This window comes from Peromyscus leucopus, chromosome 2 (assembly GCF_004664715.2).
Source record: "Peromyscus leucopus breed LL Stock chromosome 2, UCI_PerLeu_2.1, whole genome shotgun sequence".
NCBI classification, from domain to species: Eukaryota; Metazoa; Chordata; class Mammalia; order Rodentia; family Cricetidae; genus Peromyscus; species Peromyscus leucopus.
In genome coordinates, this window is record NC_051064.1 from 57,256,344 (window position 1) to 57,266,526 (window position 10,183).

Sequence of the window (10,183 nt, forward strand, 5' to 3'; positions counted from 1 at the left end):
CTACAGGAGACACTGTCTCCAAAGGTAAAGAGAGTGTGGAGAAGAGCATCAGGAAGGAAGAATGACAGCGTGACATCTAAAAAGCATGAGAAAACAGGAAGGCAGCAGAGGAAAGTAGGACACAGTTTGTAGCCCAACATTAGCTGTGGGGCATGGGTGGAGAGCCAAAGCCATAACCACATGGAAAGCCAGGCAGCCCCATGACAACAGACTGGCCATTCTAGACACAGAAGAAACCCCTAGTTTCAGAAAACCTTTTTTTTTTTTTTTTTTTTTTTTTTTTTTTTTTAAGGTTTATTTTATGTATGTAGTGCTCCATCTGCATGTACACCTGCATGCCAGAAGAGGGCATCAGATCCCATTATAGATGGCTGTGAGCTCCATGTGGTTGCTGGGAATTGAACTCAGGACCTCTGGAAGAGCTGCCAGTGCTCTTAACCTCTGAGCCATCTCTCCAGCCCCAGGAAGCCTTTCATCCAGCTAGGGATATGACAGTGATTCCTCCTGTGTGGCAAGATGGCATTGGAAAGGAAATGCACATTGTTTCTCTCCGTGCTTTGGAGTAATTTGCCAGAGGCCATGTTCACAGCAGCACTGTTCCCAATCACCAAAAGCTGGAAACTACCCAAATGTCCATCAACTTATGAATGGATAAACAAAGCATAGTATTACCAGACAATGAACTTTTTCAGCCATGGAAAATAATGAAGCCCTGATCTATACTACAACTGAACCTTGAAAATGTTTCTCTTTAAGAGAAAGAAGACACTCACAAAAAGGCCATCGCATATGAGTGCATTTAGATGCAACCCACAGAATAAGCAAGCCCACCATGATAGAAAGCATGTTAGGGTTACTGGGAGGAGAGGCTGCTTAGTAGCTATGGGGCGTCCTTCTGGGGTGTTGAAACTTCTAGAACCAGACAGTGTTGAGGATTGTACAACTTCATGAATGTATTTTCTGGCCAGAGCAAGGAATCTGAACACCACAAATTTATAAACACCCTCCACCACCACCACCACCAACCACCACCACCACCACCACCACCGCGGCCGCCACCGCCACCACCTAGGTACCAAATCTCAGGTGCCAGCACCTGTTGATGACCTCCCTAGACTCTGCACGGTTCTGACTTGGTGGCTGAGGGATATTTCTAGGAAATGAGGTAACAGTGTTCCCCCTAAAATAACCTCTGAGAGCAATCGGTGCTTAGGATCCTCTCCCCAACAAAGCACTGGATCTGGCAGGATGCAGTGTGCAGCTTGAAGGCCTCGTGGGCCCCAGTGTTTTGAAAGTCTTGGCAACTTGCTGCTCTCCCTCTCCAGGTGACTCCCTCTCCTTCGGCACAAGGACTTTTTGTGATAGAGTTTCACGTAATCGGGTCTGAACCGTGAGCTGGCGCCTCCACGGAGCTCAAAGCAGGCTCCCTCCTCAGAGAAAGGAGGAGGACGTGCCCTGATCTGTACATCCCACAGGGTGACAAAGGCTATGGGGTTTGCCCAGAGCGAAGCGCGTGAGTCACCTCGGTGGGGGCACAAAAGGAAGAAAGGCAAGGGTAACAAACCAGGAACCGTGTCCCTGCCTCTCCCCGTCCCGTCTCGGGGAGGCTGTGGCTGCCTCCACCTCCCACATCAGACCCCTCTCATCTCCCAGACCTACAGATCCTGCCTTAACGAGGAAGCTGCACAGAGGACAGGGCATTGAAAGCCCCCGTGGAACTGAAAGAGGGCAGGCGCTGGAGAAGGGAATCCAGGAAGGGGGACGAGAAAACTGGCAGGGCCTTGCCAGGACCTCCTCTCCACGTGCGTGACGGGGTTGTTTTTCCTGTGATTCCCTGAGGCTTTTCCCCCTTAATGTGCTCACCTTCACCATCCGTGGCATCCTTCACACTAGGAGAACACACCGCGGCATTGGTATATGACCTCATGTATAATACAGCACGCAGGAACTGCTTAGCAAACGGCCACTGAATTCAACCGATTTAATTTGATGGCGAATATGCCTAGTTGTGTATCTCTCTAGCGCTGAAACTCAAGTGTAGAGCTGAACCTCAAGAACGTCTTGTTTCTACTTATATGCCAGTGGTGACAGGAGACACTCTACAATGGCTCTCCCACTGCTCCCTGGCTCTGTCTCTATTTTAATAATAACAACAATAATGACCAACATTTACATGAAGCTGACCATACACAAGGGTTTTGGGTTGTTTTGAGGCAAGGTCTGCTGCGTATGTATGTGTGCTAAAGACTGGCCTCAAACTCACAGTCCTCCAACCTCAGCCCCCTGAGTGCACAGGTCATTTTAAGGCATTTAGAATTCACCAATTAGTACTTAGAATACACTAATTCACTAGTGGACTCTCTAGACCCAGTTCATAAAGGAGAAAGTAACGCACGGAGATGTCACGGAACTTCTGTAAAACCAAACCCTCAAGAGTGAGAGCTGGGTTCAAGTCTCTCCACGAGAACATGTCTTCCTGGCACCTGTTTCGCTAGTTTATCTTGTTGGGGTCAGTGCACAGTGGTAGGCCAGGAGCTCCCATGCGGCTAACAGAGTGCTTTAACGTAGAGACGCCTGCATCAGTCTCAAGCCTGGACCAGAGTGACTGTTGCCTATCATAGGCCAGGTAAGGAACATGGTCTAGGGTTCACCAGTTAACAGGCTTGACCTCCAGCCACATAGTAGAGTGTTAGGCTTTTGGGTCCCTGTTCTCTTCTTATCCCAACTGAGGATTTCCCTTCAATTACCTTTATAACACAGTGGCTGCAGCTTCAAACCAAAGACCACTCACAGTCACTGGCGAGAGCCTCCCCTAATAGTTAATCATGCTGCCGAGTGCAATGCTTAGCAGATACATTTGCTTTTGCAGTTGTCATCATCCCTAGAAAGTGGCTGAGTGTCTCGGCCTCTGTCCCTACCGGACCTACTGGGTAACCTGATCTGGTGCCTCGGGCTAACGCCTCGTGATCCATCCTCTGTATGGGCTGGCTGCAGCACTGTCTACAACATTGCCCAGGCCTCTGCTCAGACATCATTAATTGACTTCTCATCGTAGACTTTAAGTTCACATCTGGGCCCAGCAGTCTTTGGAGGACCTGCTCCCGTCAGCCCTCATCATGGACTTAATTCTTTAGCCAAGCTGACAGAAACGGCATTTTCTAGACCTGCCGTGCACTACACTCTCTCTTCTCTACGCTTTGGGGTTTTTTTCTTGATATTTTGCCTGGATATTACTTCTTTGCTCATCTGAAACTTAGCCCTCACCCTCTGCCTCATCCTCCAACTACCCACACCCTCCTTCCACAACCCCTAAGCCTCTGAATGGTACAAGATGAAATCTGGCAGAATCCTTTGGCATCCAGGAACCAGAATTGGCCTAGAGTGGACGTTGTCAAACCTACTGTTGAGTGTCTTGCGGTCACCATGAGTCGCTGAGGACAGGACCCTGAGCACATACACAAATCCCTCATACAGGCAATGCCCCCAGCTCTGCTCAGACACAGTTCACATGCTCTCCAACTTGCCCATTTAAAGCAAACAACCTAGTCATGTTCACTATGGTCACAGGTTGTACAAATGTCACCAGAATCCATTCTAGAACATTCTTGTCACCCTAGAAACAAACCCCACAGCCATTAATAGTCACTTCCCTCACCTCCAGCTCGAACCTCCATGGCCCTGAGCAAGCATCAGTCTCTTCTGTCCTCAAACTCGTATGCTCCCTATAAGCAGAGTCCTAGAACACATGGCCTTCTGTGTCTGGCATCCTTGACTTAGCATACAACTTCAATCCATGTTAGCATAAAGGTTCATCAACATTGCACTTTGTATCAATGCTTTTCTTTATTGACAACATTCCATTATGTGGACATACGTTTTATTTATCCGTTCATCCACTGGTGGAACCCCTGCTGTGAGCATCCAGGTATCAGCATATGTTGTCTCTGGTGGATACAGACACAGGCATGGATTGCTGAAGCATGTGAGGGCTCCATGTCTAACATTCTGAGGAACTGCTATGCTTACCAAAACAACTGTAGAGAATATATATGGATGCTGTAGCAGTTCTAGAGGAGCCCCTGCAGAGGGGAGAGCCATTGGTGTGGCCAGGGTGAAGAAGAAAGAGCTAAGTAACCCTTACCCACCAAGAAAGTCCAGAAAGGCCAATCCGAAAGATTACTAGAGTGCCACATGGCCAAGGGGCAGAGGCACAGGTGTGGGCAGGGAGTCATTTTGCTCTCATTCATCTGGACATTCATCTCACTTCAATGGGTACCAGGGATGCGGGACAGGAGGGGCACTTTCATGTTCTGTATTAGAAAGACACATCTGTACTCTTCGCGGTAGAGAAGTCTCTACACTTAACAATACTTTAGCACGTGCACACTTAGTGCTTGTTTGCAGTTAAGCACTCTTCCTAGCAGCCCAGATGCCCCCAGAGAAGTTCAAAGTTGACATTGGCAGATAATAACTAAACTCAGTGTTTCAAGGGGTGTCCGAGCCCAGACATCCATGGAACTAAGAAAGCATACATGGATACAAAGGACAATAATGAAAGAGTCACAGGCATTGCCTCCAAAGTGTGACTGTCCAGAGGGGCAAGACTGAGCTCTGGAATGACTGACAGCCTTTGTTCCCACCCTGCTTTCAATCCTTACAAAGCTTCCTGGGTGGAGATGAGAAGGAAGGCAGGTTTTTGTTTGCTTGCTTGCTTTTTAACTTGGTAATCTGGGGCCAGTGAGATGGCTCAGCAGGTAAAGGTGCTTGCTGCCGAGCCTGATGATCTGAATTCAACCCCTGGGACCCACCTGGCACATGCACACACACTCTCACGCATGCATGCACAAATAGACAAGTAAATATGATCAAATTTAAGATGCTAATCTGCTACCTTCAGGAATTATCTACTCTCTGACTAAAGCTTGCTTTTCCAGAGACAGCTGCTGTCTCTGCTCGGCCTTTGTGGCCACAGGCAGTGTGAGCTCCCAGATGCTGGTTATGTCATGGCCACGTTCATATCTGCTGCCAGCAGCCACAGTTCTCAGATGTTAAAGACAGAAGTGGCAACAGGGTGAGATTCCGATCCGAATGAACAAGAAGACCTCCAAGACGCCACTTGACTCCTCTGCACTGAGCTGGGCTCAGGCTGGCAGATTTTCTGTCAAGAAAACTCAAGAGACAGGAGCCATGTAATTTAAGAAAGAGAGGACATTTCGTGAAAAATTAAATGGGGAGATGGCCCAGCCAGTTAGAAACGCATGGTATGCAAGCCTGGATACCTGAGTTTGAACCCTAGAACCTATGGTGGAAAACCAAGTCCCCAAAGTTGTCCTCTGACTTCCACATGTGCATGCATGAACACACACACACATACACACACACACACACACACACACTCACACTAATAGTAATAAGAAGATAAAAATAAATAAAGCTGTAACAACTACAACATCATGCTGTCATACAGCAATCCCACTGGGTATATAGTAGATGTCTAGTGTTCTGACCATGAAGAAGCATGCAGGTCATATGGATGTTAACTGATTTAGTCATTCCATAACATACAGGGTCTTACTGTCACCCAGGCTCTCCTGGAACTCAGGGCAATCCTCCCACTTCAGCCTCCCAAGTGCTGGGATTAGAGTGTTAGTCATCGTGCCCAGTTCAAAATAAATAAAAACTGTAAAGGGAGGGGCTGGGCATGTGGCTGTTTGTAGCATGCTTGCCACAGATGCTCAAAGCCCTAGGTTTGATTCCTAGCATCACACAAACCAGACATGGTGGTACATGTCCCTGATTCTTGGGAAGTTGATGTAGGAGGATCTGAAGTTCGAGGCTATTCTTGGTTATATGTTAAGCTTGAGGCCAGTCTGGGATACATAAAAAGGAAAACAAAGATAAAACACAAGTTTGAGGAAGTGAAAAACTTCCAAATAATTGAAAGATAAATGCCCAGCTTCCCTAAGTGCTTGCTGTTGAGTCTGAAATGTCTCAGACAGGTGGATGTATTCAACACTTTGACCCCAGCAGGAGGGAACTTTATAGGCAGGGCCTAGCTGGAGGAAGCAGGTCACCAGGAGTGTGCCTTTGGAAGTTTATGTGGTACTGGGATGGACTGCAACTTTTGACACTGGGGGCCAAAGAAGTAATTCCAAGCCCCTTACATTGTTTGTACCAGGTGCTTCTGACACAGTGACAGAAAATCTAACACAGCTCCTGTCTCTTGAGTTTGGGGACTTGGTTTTCCACCATAGGTTCTAGGGTTCAAATTCAGGTATCCAGGCTTGCATACCATGCATTTCTAACTGGCTGGGCCATCTCCCCCTTTAATTTTTCATGAAATGTCTTCTCTTTCTTAAATTACATGGCTCCTGTCTCTTGAGTTCTCTCTGATGAATACCTGGTAAGAAAAATGGCTTTAGGTTTGTTGATTCTTCGTGTTTGCAGTGGTGGAACCAGAACCCAAGGCCTTGGGTGTGCTGGATGGGGCATCTCCACCAAACTACATCCCTACTCCCACTCAGACCCCTTTTAGGACATTTCCCTTTGAGGCAAGGTCTTGCGAGGTTGCTTAGACTGGCTTTGAACTTGCTACCCTCCTGTCCCACCCTCCCGAGCAGCTGGGATTACAGGTGTATGCCACCAGGCCGGCTATTGTTTTTGTTTCATGAAAAGAAAAATAGCACATGCTCAAGGTGAAATGGTACCTGCCAGTCATCTTCAGTTTAAGGGGACAATAAGGAGGCGGCAGGCAGCAGTGACAGGCTGGAGCAGGCCCACTGAGGCCACGGCCTGCACTTTGTTAAAGGGGAGCGAAAAACGCAGGGTTATGTGTGAAACCTTCAGTCTCCAGTGGTTGACACCACAGGTAAGAAACGTGTGCTGTCTTGTTGTCCCTTCCCAGCATCTCCTCCGTGGTCCTCTCAGCCCTGCTCACCTAGCCCAGCACGTGGAGCTCAGGCTTAAGACTGCTCGAGCTAACAGAAATAGACCCTTCACTTACATCAAGGGCAAGTTCCCTGTCATAAACCATCTCCCGACCCCTGACCTGCACTGCTCAGCAGTTGAGCCATTCATTAATTCACCCATTCATTCATTCGCCCATTGACCCCAAGGCTTACTGGCACAACATCTGCTGATTCCAGTAGGGATGATGTGAGCTCCCCGGGAGGAAGGAATATATCTTCTTTTCTCTGGTTATTTCTGGTGAACACTTGCCTCCTACAGCCCGGAGCAGAGGGCACCTGGATGTAGTCCCGTCCCCCTGGATGGGAACACACCACCTCCTTCTTTTCACTCTGGTTGAAAGTGGCCCAGAAAAGATGCTTCCTAGGGGACCTTGTGGCTTTCTTGGGCAGTGCCCCAGAGCCCTGAGCAGCGAGCACAGGCTGGGCTGGCCTTGTGTCCTGAACACATCTCTGTCACAGCAGCCGTCTCCCCGGGGATGACTAAGGGCAGTTGAGGCATTTATAGGCACTTAAAGAGAAAGTGCTACAGACACTAAGAGACAGGGGACATGGAATTCCATCCGTTGCTGAGCTTCAACCAAGCTCAGACAGTTGGGCAGGTTATGTCTTCTCCACGACTCAGTTTCTTCACCTATAAAATGGGGATGAAATTACCCACAGGCTTGTTCTTCGGCCTCAGAAATAACCGTGCATATTCAAGGTCCTGGTGGTAGGTGCAACGGCTGTTGTCACCCGTAGCCAGTAGAGGGCACCAAACTAAACAAAACGAGACCCAGCAAGGGAACACATTCCTAGTGGCTGCAAAGTTATAAATTAAATTGTACTTTACACTGTGCTTGGGAGCCATCATCTAACAAAAGCAGACCGGGAGTAGTACAAACACACATCAAGGAGGAAAACGTCTGCACGTGGCTTCTTATCCTGGACAGAATCAGGGGGCTATTTGACCTGGGCAATGACAATCTCCGTCTGACCCCCTTCCCTTCTTGGAGACCAAGATGGTGAGTGAGGCCAGGTACCTCTAGGAGACTTCCAACTGTCCATCACCAAGGATCTGGTAGAAATCAATGCCAGGCAGCATCCAGGTGCTGAGGTGGGGGAGGGGAGGGCCCTCACCCAGGCTGCGCTGGGGATTTGGTCCTGGTCCAGGGAAGGGCACAAGGGCTCATCCCGATCTCACATAAAGGTTCTCTCAGAGACCTGGGTGGCGGCGGCGTGTTTTCCTGCAGGAGCACGATGCTCTCCCAAACCTTTTGTGCAGGTTGCCGCTGCAGCCACCGAGACCACCCAGCCTGACAAAGAAAGGAATTCTTGTGTGCAGTTGACAGCCCTCAGGTTGACAGCTCTGCTTTTGCCCGGGAGGCTGTCACTCGCAGAACAATGGCAGCGAGCAGGGTGGCTCTCACCTGAGACAGGCGCTGCCGCCAGCGGAGGGGAAAGCGGAGGGGGAAGCGCGGGTCCTCGCGCTGCCAGGGAACCCGCCCGGCTCCTGAGGCTGCGCAGGGCTGTGATGCTGTCTCTCTCGGCAGAGACCTTAATCCCCATTCGTAACACACATACACTATATGTGTGTGTGTATACGTATATATGATGAATCATTGATATGAAAACATGAATTTCAAAAACATTGTTTTGGGTGAAAAGCCTTTCATATCTCATGAGGTCTTAACCTCATTTGATTTGATGCATAAATAAATGAATACATACCTCATAGTTTCCATTTCTGGGAGTTTCTAAAGCTGGCAAAATTAAGCTGGGGTACCAAAACTCGGGTGACTGGCTGCTGCCTGGTTAGCAAGGAAGGCTTGATTGCAAAGGGGTATGGGGGGGCTTTCTGGGGGGTTGAGCCGTGTCCTGATGAGTGACAACCAAAGTGTACATATCCTTGTAAGACGAGCTCAACGTTCTCTTTAGATTCCCTCATTTTACACTGTGCAAATTTCACCTCCATACCATTGATTTTTTTTTAAAACTGAAATTGCAAACAAACTATGACTTTTCTTATTCTCAAAGGAATAGTGTGTTGGCTGGGGGTGTACCTCAGCCATAGAGGGGTTGTTTTCTAAAAAAAAAAAAAAAAAAAAAAAAATACCCTGGGTCCCAAGCCCTGAAAAGAAAAATCACAATAGAAGACAGCAGAAATACAGATGGTTTACAAAACAGGAAATGAAACGCAACCATGATCTCATCGCCTGGAGGTTTCCATGGCCAGCATTTTATATTAACATCACCACTACTTTATTCTCACAAAATAAATTGTTTTCTAATCTGATTTATTTGTTTATGCATCAAGTTGAGAGCATATATACACAGTTAAGATCTCATGAGATACAAAAAAAAAAAAAAAATCAAGTAAAAATTCTCCCTGTCTCTCCCGTTCTCTGAGTCGGTCACTTTTACCGTGACTTATAGATTACCCTAAAGATGTTATACAGGAGGCATTATGCATCTGGATGTTATACAGAAGTATATCATGTATAGAGATGTGGTGCATGTGCTTGTGAGGCTCCCTTACAGGAAGAGCTGCGGGCATTCTGTCCATTCTCTCTGTATCTACGTCAACCTAATTCTGTAACCTGACAGCTTGTCTTCCCACGCCTTTTAAATGCTTCTCCTGTGTCATTTTTACAGACCTTTGGCTGAAGCAGTGCAGAAGCGGCAATGTGCCAGGCTGAGTAAGCACAGCCCCCAGCATGGTGGCACACTGGCCCGACTTTCACAGCCAGCGCCAATGGAGAGAGGACCGTTTCAAGTGCCTCAGAACCTGCTTTGGACGGCTCCTACTTATGGAATTTCCTCCCCTCAAAGTAATCCAGGCATAACTTCTAATTTCTAGGGTTTTTTTCCTGTTATTGGAACATTATACAGTGGACTGTACAACAGTTGTGGGTTTTAAAGTTTATTTTATTAGTATTGTGCCTATGTGAGTACACGCGTGCATGTGTGCGTGCGTGCGTGCGTGCGTGCGTGCATGCGTGCGTGTGTGCGTGTGTGTGTGTGTGTGTGTGTGTGTGTGTGTGTACTAGCCATGGCATGCATGTGGAGGACAAAAGGCAATTTTTGTGGTGTCCGTTCTCTGTTTCCACCTTTCAGTGGGTTCCAGGGTTGACTTCAGCTCATCGGGCTCTCTGAGCTCGCACCTCTGGCTGGGCCCTCCTTTTGTGTTTATCCTTTCATTCGGCAGTAGATGAATGAAATTCATTCAGGTTACATAT

At 47.9% G+C, this 10,183-nt stretch overlaps 1 long non-coding RNA gene across 1 annotated transcript; it reads left to right on the forward strand.

Moving 5' to 3' along the window:
- The first annotated feature begins 7,575 nt into the window (after window positions 1-7,575).
- LOC119087337 lies at window positions 7,576-9,845 on the forward strand. Its single transcript, XR_005090744.1, has 2 exons — window positions 7,576-7,969; window positions 9,600-9,845. It is a non-coding gene; the product is annotated as an uncharacterized LOC119087337 (long non-coding RNA).
- The last annotated feature ends 338 nt before the right edge of the window (window positions 9,846-10,183 follow it).